At 39.4% G+C, this 18406-nt stretch overlaps 1 protein-coding gene across 1 annotated transcript in view; it reads right to left on the bottom strand.

Annotated features, from left to right (window-relative positions):
- Positions 1 to 18406, bottom strand: part of il17rb (interleukin 17 receptor B) — a 46369-nt gene that overhangs the window by 26676 nt on the left and 1287 nt on the right. The gene's annotated exons all lie outside the window — the stretch shown is intronic.

The raw sequence follows: 18406 nt of genomic DNA, 5'->3' as shown, positions 1-18406 counted from the left end.
CCACCAGAAACAGTAATATACTGAACCACTGTTACACCACAATAAAGAATGCGTATCACTCCGTCCCACGGGCAGCTTTGGGGCTCTCTGATCACTGTTTGGTTCATCTCATACCGACCTACAGGCAGAAACTGAAATCAGCTAAACCTGTAATAAGGACTGTAAAAAGATGGACTAATGAAGCAGAGCAGAATCTACAGGCCTGCTTTGATTGCACTGATTGGACTGTTTTTGAAGCTGTTACCAACGATCTGGATGAGCTCACAGATACTGTAACATCATATATAAGTTTCTGTGAGGATACATGCATTCCTACCAGGACATTCTTATCATTTACTAATGATAAACCATGGTTTACTGGGAAACTCAAACATCTTCGCCATGCCAAAGAGGATGCCTACAGAAGTGGAGATAAAATCTTGTATAACCAGGCCAGAAACAGACTGACAAAGGAGATCAGAGTTGCTAGAAGATGCTACTCTGAAAAACTGAAAAAACAGTTTTCATCCAACGACCCATCATCAGTCTGGAATGGCCTGAGGAACATCACCAACTACAAGTCAACATCCTCCCGATCTGTGGACAATCAACACCTGGCTGATGATTTAAACTCATTTTATTGCAGGTTTGAAAAGCCCTCATTCGCACCACACACCGGCTATGACCTGCACTTCAAACATTCACCATCACCTCCTGCACTCCCACTCCCCCCTCCTGCCATCCAATCTGAGCTCAAGGTCTGTGTGGAGTCTTCAAAAAACAGAAGACTAGGAAAGCCTCAGGCCCAGACGGCATCTCATCTGCTTGTTTAAAAGCCTGCGCTGACCAACTGGCCCCGGTCTTCACGCAGATCTTCAATAGATCATCGGAGCAGTGTGAAGTTCCCTGCTGCTTCAAACGCTCCACTATCATTCCTGTCCCCAAAAAAAACAAAATCACTGGACTTAATGACTACAGACCTGTCGCTCTCACGTCTGTGGTCATGAAGTCGTTTGAAAGACTGGTGTTGGCCCACCTGGAGGACATCACTGGACCCCTGCTGGATCCCTTTCAGTTTGCTTACAGAGCAAACGGGTCTGTGGATGATGCAGTCAACATGGGACTGCATTATATCCTGCAACATCTCGACAGACCAGGGACTTATGCAAGGATCCTCTTTGCGGACTTCAGTTCGGCCTTCAATACCATCATGCCTGGTCTTCTCACAGCCAAACTGACCCAGCTCTCCATACCATCCTCGATCTGTCAGTGGATCACCAGCTTCCTGACGGAGCGGCAGCAGCGAGTCAGACTGGGGAAACACACATCCAAGACACTCACAATCAGCACTGGCTCCCCCCAAGGGTGCGTTCTCTCCCCACTGCTCTTCTCCCTGTACACTAATGACTGCACTTCTAAAGACCCCACTGTCAAGCTCCTGAAATTTGCAGACAACACCACTGTCATCGGTCTCATCCGAAACGGTGACGAGTCTGCTTACAGACTGGAGGTTGAACAGCTGGCTGTCTGGTGCAGTTATAAAAACCTTGAGCTCAACATGCTCAAAACAGTGGAGATGATCGTGGACTTCAGGAGGAACAGCCCAGCACTCCTCCCACTCACCATCATGAACAGCACTGTGGAAGCAGTGGAGTCATTCAGGTTCCTGGGCACTACCATCTCTCAGGACCTGAAGTGGGACAATCACATTGACTCCGTTGTGAAAAAGCCCAGCAGAGACTGTACTTCCTTCGCCAGCTGAGGAAGTTCAACTTGCCACAGGAGCTGCTGATTCAGTTCTACTCAGCCGTCATTGAGTCTGTTTTATGCACTTCCATCACTGTCTGGTTTGGTTCAGCTACCAAATCAGACATCAGGAGACTACAACGGACAGTCCGGACTGCGGAGAGGATTATTGGTGCCCCCCTACCATCCCTCCAGGACCTGTACTCTTCCAGAGTGAGGAAGAGATCAGGTAAAATCATCACAGACTCCACTCACCCTGGACACCTCCTGTTTGAACTGTTACCGTCAAGAAGGAGACTCAGATCACTGGCCACAAGAACATCTCAGCACAGGAACAGTTTCTTCCCACAGGCCATTTCCCTCCTGAACAGTTAACACTCCTCCCAAGGCATATGCCTGTAAGTGCAATACTCCCACTGTTTAGTGCAATATCCTAAAACTCAGGTGATACTTATATGTAGATATATTTATTTATAATATTCAAAACAGTATAAATATGTTCATAATCTGTAAATCTGAAAATGTCTATTCTGACTAAACCCAACTGTGATACTTTTATTCTCATATATTTATATTTTTATTTTTTATTCTTATAATTTGTAGTATTATGTTTCTTGTTGTATTTGTATTTGTATATGTCCACTGGAAGCCTCAGTACCAAAACAAATTCCTTGTGTGTGCAAGCACACTTGACAATAAAGCTCTTTCTGATTCTGATTCTGGTTAGAGAGAAAAGATTTAATTTTAGAAAGAGAGCATAAGTAAAAGAAGCTAGAGCCCACTACATAGGCAATTTGCCTGTCAAATTTCAGACTATTGTCGATCACCACACCTAAATTACGCACTTGGGATGAGGTACTCAAATTTAAGAATTCCAAATTTTGTGAGTTTTGTCTACTAGTCTCGGAGGGGCTAAACACAATGGCTTCCGTTTTATCTGAATTTAGAAACAGGAAGTTATTTGAGAGCCATGATTTTACGTCGTCCAGACACGCAGATAAGCAACTAAGAGCATGCTCATTATCAGAGGTCATAGGCAGATGGATTTGCATATCATCAGCGTAGCAATGAAAAGAAACGTTATGTTTCCTAAAGATAGTTCCCAAGGGAAGCAGATAGAGAGAGAAAAGAGTATTTCGTTTTCTCGATGCATCCATTACAAATCCTGACGATGCATATGCATCAATCTTGAAACATGTATTTTGAATCGTGAATCGTTTATTTAGGTCAATATTCGATTTAAAATGCTAAGAATCCAATGATGAATCCAGCCAATGATGTTCACATGAGCAGATGACAGATCTCTATCGAGAAAGCAAGTCAAACCGCTCATGCCATTGTTAAAGCTGCCATGTCATTGCGCGGGCACTGCTATGAAACAACGCGTTCGTTGCATGGAAATGTCGCCGTTATTTTCTTTAAAGTTAAGATACTGAAGTTTTACGGAAATGGGTCATACCCGTCCTGAGCAGTTGAAGTAAAACCCCACTTATTCAAGGGTGCGCATTTATTATGGAAAGAGCAAACGCAGAATATGTGTCTAAAATGCAGACGCTTCCGATGCATGATGAATGAAATTCAACTTAATGTCGTTAAACTGAATGTACGAAGGAAACTGTTGAACTACAATATTAATTACACTGAAATAAGAGCGCGTGGTTTATCCATCAATCAGATGTGCATTAAAGTTGCACTCGTAATTGTTACTATAGCACAAGTAGACACCCGGCACGTTTTTTTTCAGAATCATAAGAAAAAATGTTCAGTATAATACTTACTGTTCCAAGAGGAAAAGTTAGTTAAGGTTTAGTTGGGAAAGTTCATGGTATTTTTAGTCTCACAATGGAAGGATGTTTAATTTACCAGGAACACTATAAGGTTGTGTATCCATTAACACTATCCTACAAAATAGTTAGCATGATGAACTACCAATACTTTTAAAGCCTTTTTAAATCTTGGCTTACATTTCTACAAATACTAATTTATAGGCTTTTGAACGATTTTTTATAATAATAGATTCATTAAAAACTAACATGAACTAACATTAACAATAGACAAAATGTCATTGTTTTTTTTTTGTCCCCACTCTCTGACCCCACGAAGACCACTGTGTAATTCACACCCTGACTAAGACCCATTGGGGGAAGCATTTAAATAATCCTATGAATGCATATAAAAAATGAACAATCGAATCGAATTAATCGAATCGCATCGAATTTTAATGTGAATCGCATTGAATCGAATCTTTCTGAATTTGCAAAAATCGTTCTTGAATCGAAAACCTATGAATCGTGAATCGAATCGATTCGCTGTCTACCCAAAGATTCACAGCCCTAGAAGATATGTCAAATAGTTTAAAAGATATGGCAAATTACAAAATTCAAAATGGCGGACACGTGGTACATGCAATCCTGGCAAACGGATTCGACATGACACAAGGAATCCAAAGATACCACGTTTATGATTTTCTGACAAACTGTTCAAAAGCAATTTTTCATATCTAATGACCTGTAGGTGGCGCTGTTCCGAACTTTGGCATGGACCCTCAGATCATGCTTCCGATAAAGCTTACCAATTTTCGTTTCGATTGATCAAACTTTGGCCTAGATACAGCCTCTGAGCCAATTTTGGATCGACCTCGTTAAGTTTGCAACATCATAACTTTATGTCATGAAATTCTGTTCAGTCATTTCTGTGCGGCTCAGTCCAAAGATCATTTGAGCAAATGTTTGGACAAAATTTGAAGGAGGAGTAGCAAAAAAACTGAATACAGTAATTTTCAAAATGGCCACTACTGTAATAGTCTTAATGTAAGATATTGATTGCAATCACCATAATGAGTGTAATCAGGTGTACTAAGATTTTTTTTAGATCAAAGGGTTCAAAAGTTATAACCATTTCAATGTTGAAATTTTGAACTGGTGGTGGCGCTATAGAGTTGGTCGTAGTGATGGGGACGAGACCGCATATGCCGAGTCCGAGTCGAGACCGAGTCTTTGAGGGGTCGAGTCCAAGTCGAGACCGCGTCCGTTGTTTTTCAAATACAGTCGAGTCCGAGTCGAGACCGAGTCTTTGAATGGTCGAGTCCGAGTCGAGACCGAGTCTTTGAGGGGTCGAGTCCGAGTCGAGACCGAGTCTTTGAATGGTCGAGTCCGAGTCGAGACCGAGTCTTTGAGGGGTCGAGTCCGAGTCGAGACCGAGTCCGTTGTTTTTCAAAAACAGTCGAGTCCCAGTCAAGACCGAGTCTTTGAGGAAGCAAGTCCGAGTCGAGATTTTGTCTCGACATGTCATTTTTGATATTCATGATTTAATATCACCCCAGTTAATAATCAACAGTTAGGCCTACAGACTAAGCTAGATTGGGAATTGTTTAGAGGAGCAGTCTTAACGTCTTAATATGGACTATGCTTTTACTATCATTAAAAAAATCCCTACCACATGCATCATCTTCTGGCTATTTTTCTAAAATGCTTCAACAGTGCTGCTCTGTCATCAACACCACCCTGACTTTTTTTATCATAGTTTAATCATAGTTAAAAAAATTCTAGTGGCATGTCTAAATTAGTAGGCTTAGCTACTTTAAAACATTTTCCAATATTTCCCAATTTTAAATATTTTGACAATACACTCGAATTCAGTATCTTTTAAAACTTTATTCCCCCAGAACACACACAAACATTACATAAACACAATTGCACTGTGTAATGCAGTTAATGACGATACTGACTCTTTTACTGACTCTTGTTGCTCACACCAGGCAGCAACTGAAGACACTGACGGCTCTGGTGGCTCTATCTTTGCATTGCACCATGGGATGTCATTCTCAAATAATGCCCATCAACATTACATTTTATTATTTTTGTTGTTATGTGTTGTGTAGGGCTGGGAAAAATATCGATTCATCAATGCATTGCAATTATTTGTTTCCCAATTCAATATCGATTCATCAAATCCTATGAATCGATTCAGCCCACCGGCCAGTGGCGGCGCTGTGGGCAATATTCTAGTGAGAGCGTACAGCGTTGTACAAGCGCTTTACCAAAACAGCAAGATGACGGACAGCAGCTGCACTCCGTTCAAGTCTGCACCGCCAACCAGGGACGTCATTAGGCCTATTTTAGGGGGGCTGAAGCTACCCCGACATGTTCCTAAGCCCCCCTAAATGATAATAAGAACAACAATAAGTCTCCGGGAGTCTCCCGCATATTGATAGCGGCTCCCTGATGTCCGCAAATTAGTTCAAATCTCCCGAAATCTAGAGCTTGCGAGCTCCAAACCGCGTAGCGCGCGCACGGCAGAGAGGAAGAGAGCGAGAGTCCTTGCGTGTGTGTGCGAATGTGTGCGCGTGTGTGTGTGCGAATGTGTGCGCGTGTGTGTGTGCGAATGTGTGCGCGTGTGCCTCACAAAGCGCTTTTATTTATGAGTATGCACATTTTGTGTTTCTGTTTACATTGCTTTTATAACTTGAATGTATAGGAAGAAAGAAATATACTTTCTATTACAGTTACACGCACTCTAGAGGTGTGTTAATAAAGCACCTGTTTGTTACAGTTGTGGTTTGTATTCAACACATGTACAATATTGTACAGTTTGTTCTGCTAAATAAACCATGACAGGAAACATCCTGGGGTCAATTTGTTCTTAAACATTGTTAATACTGCACACATTATTTAAAAATATACTCAGGTACTTAATTACTTGTGTATTTACTAATTATTGAATCGATATCGAAGCTAATAAATCAATATCGAATCGAAGCCTCAAGAATCGAATCGAATTGTGAAATTCCTAACATTACCCAGCTCTAGAGTTGCGCGGTTTTTTATATGAACATAAAAAAATGTGTTGGAAAAAAAATCTTGTGGACTCGGTCTGAAATTACGAGTCCTTCTCCTCCCACTGTGGTCCGAGACCGAGTCAAGACCGAGTCTTTGAAGGAACCAGTCCGAGAAAGCAGAAACCGGTCTGGAGTACTACATCATTAGTTGGTCCTAGAGACTAAAAAATTGGTCCAATTAATTTTCATGAGCATCTCTACAAGTGTGCCAAATTTCATCATTTCCCCTACGGTTCATAGGGCTGCCACGTGTGTGTGTGTGTGTGTGTGTGTGTGTGTGTGTGTGTGTGTGTGTGTGTGTGTGTGTGTGTGTGTGTGTGTGTGTGTGTGTGTGTGTGTGTGTCTGTGTGTGTGTGTGTGTGTGTGAGTGTGTCTGTGTGTGTGTGTGTGTGTGTGTGTGTGTGTGTGTGTGTGTGTGTGTGTGTGTGTGTGTGTGTGTGTATGTGTGTACGAAGCATCGGCATCAGCAAAATATCAGCATCATCAGCATAATAAGAGTGATGTGATCAGCTGTAATTGTCAACTCTGGCGTTATGTTCTCTGTGGCGATAAGAAGAGTTTCGTTATCAGACATCCGCTCTAGTCACTGACTCTCAGAAACACACACACACACACACACACACACACACACACACACACACACACACACACACACACACACACACACACACACACACACACACACACACACACACACACACACACACACACACACACACACACACACACACACACACCTCTATCTCATCTGTTATTTCACACCGGAAGTCAAATGTAATGTTGAAAAGACTGAAAATAGCTGAGCTGCACTTCCTCCTCACTAAATCTGAACACACTACACACACTCTCTACACACACTCTCTACACACACTCTCTACACACACTAACTACACACACTCTCTACACACACTCTCTACACACACTAACTACACACACTCTCTACACACACTCTCTACACACACTCTCTACACACACTAACTACACACACTCTCTACACACACTCTCTACACACTAACTACACACTAACTACACACACTCTCTACACACACTCTCTACACACAGTGTCTACACACACTCTCTACACACACTCTCTACACACACTCTCTACACACACTCTCTACACACAGTGTCTACACACACTCTCTACACACACTCTCTACACACACTCTACACACACTCTCTACACACTAACTACACACACTCTCTACACACACTCTCTACACACACTCTCTACACACACTCTCTACACACAGTGTCTACACACACTCTCTACACACAGTGTCTACACACACTCTCTACACACACTCTCTACACACACTCTCTACACACTAACTACACACTAACTACACACACTCTCTACACACACTCTCTACACACACTAACTACACACACTCTCTACACACACTCTCTACACACACTCTCTACACACACTCTCTACACACAGTGTCTACACACACTCTCTACACACAGTGTCTACACACACTCTCTACACACAGTGTCTACACACACTCTCTACACACACTCTCTACACACACTCTCTACACACTAACTACACACTAACTACACACACTCTCTACACACACTCTCTACACACACTCTCTACACACACTCTCTACACACACTCTCTACACACACTAACTACACACACTCTCTACACACACTCTCTACACACACTCTCTACACACTAACTACATACTAACTACACACACTCTCTACACACACTCTCTACACACTCTCTACACACACTCTCTACACACAGTGTCTACACACACTCTCTACACACACTCTCAACACACTCTCTACACACTAACTACACACTCTCTACACACACTCTCTACACACACTCTCTACACACAGTGTCTACACACACTCTCTACACACACTCTCTACACACTAACTACACACAGTGTCTACACACACTCTCTACACACACTCTCTACACACACTCTCTACACACAGTGTCTACACACACTCTCTACACACACTCTCTACACACTAACTACACACAGTGTCTACACACACTCTCTACACACACTCTCTACACACACTCTCTACACACTAACTACACACACTCTCTACACACACTCTCTACACACACTCTCTACACACTAACTACACACACTCTCTACACACTAACTACACACACTCTCTACACACACTCTCTACACACTAACTACACACACTCTCTACACACACTCTCTACACACACTCTCTACACACTAACTACACACAGTGTCTACACACACTCTCTACACACACTCTCTACACACACTCTCTACACACTAACTACACACAGTGTCTACACACACTCTCTACACACACTCTCTACACACACTCTCTACACACACTCTCTACACACTAACTACACACAGTGTCTACACACACTCTCTACACACACTCTCTACACACACTCTCTACACACTAACTACACACACTCTCTACACACACTCTCTACACACTAACTACACACAGTGTCTACACACACTCTCTACACACTAACTACACACACTCTCTACACACACTCTCTACACACACTCTCTACACACTAACTACACACAGTGTCTACACACAGTGTCTACACACACTCTCTACACACACTAACTACACACAGTGTCTACACACACTCTCTACACACACTCTCTACACACACTCTCTACTGTTACCTGAATATTGAGGAACATTATATGCTGTAATAAGCTGACAGACATCAAATGTGCTCTTAAAATAGTAACAAAACCATCTTGTGTTGAATAAAAACAAACATCTAACGAAACTTATATAGTACAAAACTTTTAAACACACAAAATCTGTTTTTAAATGTTAATTGGTAACACTTTACAATAAGGTTCATTAGTTAACATTAGTAAATGTATTAACCAACATGATCTAACAATGAGCAATACATATGTTACAGTATTTATTTATCTTTGTTAATGTTAGTTAATAAAAATCCAGCTGTTCATGTTAGTTCACAGAGCATTAACTAATGTTAACAAATACAACCTTTGATTTCAATAATGTATTAGTAATGCTGAAGAAGTATTGTTCATTATTAGTTCATGTTAACTAATGAACCTTACCTGTTAATTAGGTGTTCAAGCACGAAGTGCTGAAAACCTATTGTAATTGTACTGATTTTTATTATTATTATTATTATTAGGTGTTCAAGCACGAAGTGCTGAAAACCTATTGTAATTGTACTGATTTTTATTATTAGGTGTTCAAGCACGAAGTGCTGAAAACCTATTGTAATTGTACTGATTTTTATTATTATTATTATTATTATTATTATTATTATTCTTCTGCCGTAAAACGCATCGTGCAGCCCAAACTGTAAGGGCTAGAGAGCTGAAACTTTGTCAGATGGTAGTACAAAAATCGAGGAGAGGTTCAGAGAATATGACCCCGATTGGCCAATAGGTGGCGCTACAGCGATCAATTGCGTGAAACTGCTCATAACTCCTAGACCGTATGTCGTACACTCAAGTGTCTTATATCATTGGAAAGCTGGACTCCTGACAAACAAAATGTATATCTCCGATTTCATTTCCGCCATGATAGATTTTCCGCCATTTTGAATTTTGTTGAAAAACTACTTTTGCGAACTAGTCCCTGGTTTTTCGCCCGATCGGAACCAAACCAGTGCCAAAATGTTCTCTGGAGTCTGAATATCAATAATTATCAAAAAAAAGTTGAAATTTTGATTCACGGTCGCTAGGGGGCGCAAAATGAACGTTGTGGGCGGAGCCTATTTTACTAAAATGGCTATAACTCAAGAAGTAAATGAGATAGCTTCACCAAACTCGGTACACATGTGAATGAGTTGATTCTGAGGTCACAGTAAAAAAATCGCGACGATCAAACACTAGGTGGCGCTATAATGTGAAAAAAACATAAAAAGAGCTCTGTCCACCTGACCGTTAGTCCGATTGACTTGAAAATTGGTATGCAGTGTCTTGGTCCAAAGCCCCATGTATGTATATAAGGACATTGGCGTATCTCAAAAAACATGGCCGCCATCGGCCAATGAATTTGCGCACCTATTAGACAAGGTTAACGGAGGTCGATCAGCATGAAACTCGTTGGGCATGTTCAACTCATGGCTCAAGAGGTCTGTAAGAGTTTTGAAAGAAATCGGCCACTAGTTGGCGCTAACGAGTTTTACGGCTCTGTAATCACGTGGTATTGCGCACATCCCCACAATATGCATATCATTTGATAGATCTCCTCATGCTGAACAACTTTGCCTCTTGAACCATTGCTGTCAATCAAATCGTTCATTAAATATTCACGAATATGTTAAAAACCTACTTTTGCGAACTAGTCCTAGGTTTTTCACCCGATCAGAACCAGACCAGTCTAGGACAAATCTGTGGACTCTCTAGATCAATAATTATCAAAAAAAAGTTGAACTTTGCCCTTTGTTTCACTATAACAGGGTCATTTATAAAAGGGGCGTGTCAAAATACACTCAAAAGCCTATAAATCATAAATAAAAAATCAGAACTTCACAAAAATTGATGAGCATATGTGTCATAACATGGTGAAGAAGCATGCAAAGTTTCATGGAGATCGGATCATAGGTGGCGCTATAACTGTTAAAAAGCTTTAAAACCATGTATTTCCTATGGTAAATTGCCTGTTTAAAACCAGTGCAGTACAATTCTCTGGACTCTCTAGATGAATAATTGTCAGAAAAGGTATAACTTCTTCATTTGGATGGCTATATAATAGGATGTAAATAGGGTGTAAGTTGGATGGTTATAACAGCTGTAACAGCTTTGATGACTATAACAGCTAATTAATGGTATTTTACTGCCCCCTGCTGTCATTTCATCATACTACTCTCTAATATTGTTATATATAATTCATATTTAGACTTTATAAAATCATTATTTTAACATTTACAATCACATTTTGTTAAAATTCATGTATTATTCACAATTGTGTCACAGGAAGGCTGAAAACGAAAGTATAACGTTAGGCCACGCCCTCCCAGTACAAATTCACTCATAACTCGAAAACGGAAACTCCCTGCGCGCTCAAATTTGGATGGTAAAGTCCTCTATTGGGCCTTGATCGAAATCTATCGTCGCGGGCCTCGGGAGCGCCCCCCCGCGGATCGCTAATTCGAGAGACCCCCGAATTTGAACGGCTGTAACTCCCGACCTAGACCACCTAAATTCTTGTGGTATAGCTCGTTGAAAAGGGCTCGTCCTCACCTAGCTTCGATTCGAGTTTGGTGCGATTTGGCCTGGGCATTTCCGAGATATAAGCCCCAAAAGATATGCCTTTGAACGGGCAAAACTCCCGGCTCCGATCGGCCACCAACACCGGGATGGTCTCGTTCAACAGTACTCCTCGGACACTATCTAAGTTCTGAGTTTCAGATTTTTTCACTTTCTCGTTCCCGAGATATAAGTGAAAAACCAAATTTCCATTAATTCATTTCAACTCTATATAGGCTGTAATACCACTGTTGTCCACTAGAGGGAGCAGCTGTATTAGACATGTTTAATCTTTTTATCAGCTTTCAGCATTTACTTACAAACAAATGCTTAAAGCTATTTTTTTAAATTAGTTGTATATTATTACATCACAAAGAAATATGTGAAATGCTTATAGACCATTAAAAGAGATTTCAAAAATAACATATCCCACACGTGTGTGTGTGTGTGTGTGTGTGTGTGTGTGTGTGTGTGTGTGTGTGTGTGTGTGTGTGTGTGTGTAAGCATGCATTATGGAGTTAACATGAAAAAAATGGTTTGCTTCACTGGAGAATACTGGAGAAACAAAGTAGTTGAAAATGAAAGTGAGCCAATAAGTGGTCTTCTACTGCCCTCTGCTGGCCACTCTTCTTATTAATTGTCTTTTTTTGTATATAGACACTATAAAATCACTTAAATAACAATTACTATTATAACACATTCATATTTTGTCAGAGTTTATCACTTCAATTGTTCTTATGCTTCATATAATTGCTATCAACATGGTAAATCATGGTAAATAACGCCAGAAACATGGTAAATCATAGTAAAAAAGGTAAATCATGCTAGAATCCTGGTAAATTATTCTAGAATGTGCTATATCATGGTAAATCATCATATAACATGGTATATCAAGGTAAACTATGGAAAATCATGTAAGATTCATGGTAAATCATACTGGAACATGGTAAATCATGAAAAATCACACTGAAATGTAGTATATCATGGTAAATCATGCTTGCTACATAAAACTTAATGTCTTTTGATGCTTTTGTGCTTAACGGCCTGAAAGGCCTTAACTGCTTGAACACCGCTAAATGCTGCTTGCAGCTTTAATTATTATTATTATTTTCCCCTAAAACGCATCGTGCAGCCCAAACCGTAAGTGCTAGAGACTTGAAACTTTGGCATAAGGTAGTACAAAAATCGAGGAGAGGTTATCAAAGTATGAGGCCGATTGGCCCATAGGTGGCGCTATAGCGCAAAAAACAAAAAAAATGCACTCTTTTGCTTAAATCTCAATATCCCTTTGTCGCAGCCTCAAGTGTCTTATATCATTGGAATCCTTGGCTCAAGCCGAACAAAAAAGGCCTCAAGGATTTCATTTCCGGTATGCAAATTTTTTCGCTATTTCCGGTTTTGTCTAAAACCTACTTTTGCAAACTAGTCCCTGGTTTTTCGTCCGATTGGAACCAAACCAGTGCAGAAAGATTCTCTGGACACTGAATATCAATAATTATCGAAAAAACGTTGAAATTTCGATTCACGGTCGCTAGGGGGTTCCCAAACGTTCGAAGGAGGCGGAGCTAATTTTACTAAAATGGGTATAACTCGTGAACGAAACGAAATATTTTCACCAAACTTGGTACACATATGTATGAGCTCAATCTGAGGTCACAGTAAAAAAACCGCGTCGATCTAACACTAGGTGGCGCTATAACATTAAAAAAACATAAAAGGGGGTGTGGCCACCTGACCGTTAGTCCGATTGACTTGAAAATTGGTATGCAGTGTCTTGGTCCAAGGTGCCATGTATGTGTAAAAGGATATTGGCGTATCTAAAAAAACATGGCCGCCATCGGCCAATGAAGTTTGAGCACCTGTGAGACGAGGTTAACGGAGGCCGATCGGAACGAAACTCTATGGGCATGTTCGACTCATGGCCCAAGAGGTCTGTAAGAGTTTTGAAAGAAATCGGCCACTAGTTGGCGCTAACGAGTTTTACGGCTCTGTAATCACGTGGTGTTGCACACATCCCCACAAAATGCATATCATTTGATAGATCTCCTCATGATGAACAACTTTGCCTCTAGAACCATTGCTCTCAATCAAACCGTTCATTAAATATTCACGAATATGTTAAAAACCTACTTTTGCGAACTAGTCCCTGGTTTTTTGCCCGATCGGAATCAGACCAGTCTAGGACAATTCTCTGGACTCTCTAGATCAATAATTATCGAAACAAAGTTGAACTTTTTTATTTTTCTTATGGTATTAAAGGGTTATTTAGAAAATGGGCGTGACAAAATGCAACCAAAAGCCTATAAATCATAAATAAAAACTCAGAACTTCACAAAAATTGATGAGCATATGTGTCATACCATGGTGAAGAAGCATGCAACGTTTCATGGAGATTGGACAATAGGTGGCGCTATAACTGTTGAAAAGCTTTAAACCCATGTATTTCCTATGGTAAATTGCCTGTATTGGCTGTAAATGGTCTTTTCCATCTATGATCGTATAATTTTCATATCTTAATGTTTAAAACCAGTGCAGTACAATTATCTGGACTCTCTAGATCAATAATTATCAGAAAAGGTATAATTACTTCATTTGGATGGCTATAATAGAGTGTAAATCGATGGCTATAACAGCTATAACAGCTTGGATGGCTATAACAGCCAATAAGTGGTATTTTACTGCACCCTGCTGTCATTTCATCATACTACTCTCTAATATTTTTATATATAATTGATATTTAGACTTTATTAAATCATTATTTTAACATTTACAATCACATTTTGTCAAAATGCATCTATTGCTCTGTACTCTCTACAACAATAATTATAGGAAAATGTATAACTTCTTCATTTGGATGACTATAATAGGGTCACTTCAATATGTAGCCTTGACCGAAAGCCAATATCTTTTCAATAAATGCTCATAGCTTCTTAAAAAAAGGTCAAGAACAGATAAAACGGCTTGAAAAAAGGCTAACAGCCAATAAGTGGTATTTTACTGCCCCCTGCTGTTTAAAAAAAGTAATTTTGTCACACTACTCAACTATAATTAATATTTAGACTTTATAAATTCACTATTTTAACATTTACAATAACATTTAGTCAAAAATCGTCTATTGAAGTGACAATTGAGTCACATTGGCTCCTGAAGTTCCAAATGTCTCTATCTACATCAGAATGAGCGTGTGTAGATTAAATTATATGAAAAACATGGCCTATTGTATAAGTAGGCTGTAATAGCACTGTTGTCCACTAGATGGAGCAGCAGCATTAGACATTTTTAATCTTTTTTTATCAGCTTTCAGCATTGGCTAACAAACAAATGCTTAAAGCATTTTCTTTAATTAGTTTTATATTATTACATTGCAAAGAAATATGTGAAATGCTCATATACCATTAAAACAGATTTTCACAATAACATACCCCAAAAGTGTGTGTGTGTGTGTGTGTGTGTGTGTGTGTGTGTGTGTGTGTGTGTGTGTGTGTGTGTGTGTGTGTGTGTGTGTGTGTGTGTGTGTGTGTAAGCATGCATTATGGAGTTAACATGAAAAAAATGGTTTGCTTCACTGGAGAATACTGGAGAAACAAAGTAGTTGAAAATGAAAGTGAGCCAATAAGTGGTCTTCTACTGCCCTCTGCTGGCCACTCTTCTTATTAATTGTCTTTTTTTGTATATAGACACTATAAAATCACTTAAATAACAATTACTATTATAACACATTCATATTTTGTCAGAGTTTATCACTTCAATTGTTCTTATGCTTCATATAATTGCTATCAACGTGGTAAATCATGGTAAATAACGCCAGAAACATGGTAAATCATAGTAAAAAAGGTAAATCATGCTAGAATCCTGGTAAATTATTCTAGAATGTGCTATATCATGGTAAATCATCATATAACATGGTATATCAAGGTAAACTATGGAAAATCATGTAAGATTCATGGTAAATGATACTGGAACATGGTAAATCATGAAAAATCACACTGAAATGTAGCATATCATGGTAAATCATGCTTGCTACATAAAACTTAATGTCTTTTGATGCTTTTGTGCTTAACGGCCTGAAAGGCCTTAACTGCTTGAACACCGCTAAATGCTGCTTGCAGCTTTAATTATTATTATTATTATTATTTTCCCCTAAAACGCATCGTGCAGCCCAAACCGTAAGTGCTGGAGCTCTGAAACTTTGTCAGATGGTAGTACAAAAATCGAGGAGAGGTTCAGAGAGTATGACCCCGATTGGCCTATAGGTGGCGCTACAGCAATCAATTGCGCGTAACTGCTCATAACTCCTAAACCGTAAGGCGTAGACTCAAGTGTCTTATATCATTGGAAAGCTGGACTCTTAACTTAAAAAACGTATATCTCCGATTTCATTTCCGCCATGATAGATTTTCCGCCATTTTGAATTTTGTTAAAAAACGACTTTTGCGAACTAGTCCCTGGTTTTTTGCCCGATCGGAACCAAACCAGTGTAGAAATGTTCTCTGGAGTCTGAATATCAATAATCATTGAAAAAAAGTTGAATTTTCGATTTCCGGTTGCTAGGGGGCGCAAAATGAACGTTGTGGGAGGAGCCTATTTTACTAAAATGGCTATAACTCGAGAAGTAAATGATATATCTTCACCAAACTTGACACACATGTGTATGAGGACAGTCTGGGGTCACGGTAAAAAAACCGCGTCGATCTAACACTAGGTGGCGCTATAACATTAAAAAAACATAAAAGGGGGTGTGGCCACCTGACCGTTAGTCCGATTGACCTGAAAATTGGTATGCAGTGTCTTGGTCCAAGGCCCCATGTATGTGTAAAAGGATATTGGCGTATCTCAAAAAACATGGCCGCCATCGGCCAATGAAGTTTGAGCACCTGTGAGACGAGGTTAACGGAGGCCAATCGGAACGAAACTCAATGGGCATGTTCGACTCATGGCCCAAGAGGTCTGTAAGAGTTTTGAAAGAAATCGGCCACTAGTTGGCGCTAACGAGTTTTACGGCTCTGTAATCACGTGGTGTTGCACATATCCCCACAAAATGCATATCATTTGATAGATCTCCTCATGATGAACAACTTTGCCTCTAGAACCATTGCTGTCAATCAAATCGTTCATTAAATATTCACGAATATGTTAAAAACCTACTTTTGCGAACTAGTCCCTGGTTTTTCGCCCGATCGGAACCAGACCAGTCTAGGACAATTCTCTGGACTCTCTAGATCAATAATTATTGAAAAAAAGTTGAACTTTGCCCTTTGATTCATTGTAACAGGGTCATTTAGAAGAAGGGGCGTGTCAAAACACACTCAAAAGCCTATAAATCCTAAATAAAAACTCAGAACTTCACAAAAATTATTGAGCATATGTGACATAACATCATTAACAAGCATGCAAAGATTTATGGAGATCGGACAATAGGTGGCGCTATAACAGTTGAAAAGGTTTAAAACCATGTATTTCCTATGGCAAATTGCCTGTATTGGCTGTAAATGGTGTGTTCCATCTATGATCATATAATATTTATATCACAATGTTCAAAATCAGTTCAGTACAATTCTCTGGACTCTCTAGATAAATAATCATCAGAGAAGTTATAACTTCTTCATTTGGATGGCTATAATAGGGTCACTTCAATATGAAGCCTTTACCAAGAAAGCCTATATCTCTTCAATGAATGCTCAGATCTTCTTAAAAACAAGTCAGAACATGTGACTCTAAATAAGATTAGAAATAATGCATCTATAACAGTTAAAAAGGTTAAAGTTATAACATAATGGCATATTAAGCCAATAAGTGGTATTCTACTGCCCCCTGCTGTTTAAAATAGTCATTTTGTCATGCTACAAACTAATATAATTCTATAATTCTTATTTAGACTTTATAAAATCAGTATTTTAACATTTACACTCACATTTAGTCAAAATTCATCTATTGAAGTATTGCTACTGACTATTGTGGCGCATTGAGAAATGTGAATCCTGAAGGAGACTTGCAGTAAACATTTTTTTCCATCACATAGTTCAAATGTCTGTATCTACAACAGAATGTGTGTGTGTAGTCCTATATTTCTGAATAAATGCTGAATAATCGGATTAATAGATTACAAAGATATTATGTGAAATGCTTATAGACCATTAAAGTATATTTTCATAATGACACATCCCAATAGCATTGAAAAAATCAACAACAACATTTGTCTTTGTGTGTGTGTGTGTGTGTGTGTGTGTGTGTGTGTGTGTGTGTGTGTGTGAAAGCATATGTCTAAATAAGATACCTGTGAAAACACTTTATTAATAAGTATAATGGCCAGCAGAGGGCAGTAGAAGACCACTTATTGTCTCAGTTTCATTTTGACAGACTTGATTTTCATCACTATTAAAGCAAACCTGTTTTTCCATGTTAACGATTATAAGACAATCATTTTTTGTCAGTTTATCACTTCATGGCTATTGACACTTCACATCAATGCTAGCAATGTAGTAAATCATGGTAAATCACGATAGAAACATGGTAAATCATAGTAAATAATACTATTACATGGTTTACCATGGCAAATCATGCTAGCAATGTGATGAATCATGGTAAATCATGCTACAATCCTGGTAAATCATTCTAG

Source organism: Siphateles boraxobius, unplaced genomic scaffold, assembly GCF_051911475.1.
Source record: "Siphateles boraxobius isolate OS27281-9 unplaced genomic scaffold, OSU_SipBor_1 75, whole genome shotgun sequence".
NCBI classification, from domain to species: Eukaryota; Metazoa; Chordata; class Actinopteri; order Cypriniformes; family Leuciscidae; genus Siphateles; species Siphateles boraxobius.
The sequence above is the reverse complement of the archived record's forward strand: the minus strand, read 5'-3'. Positions and strand labels throughout refer to the sequence as shown.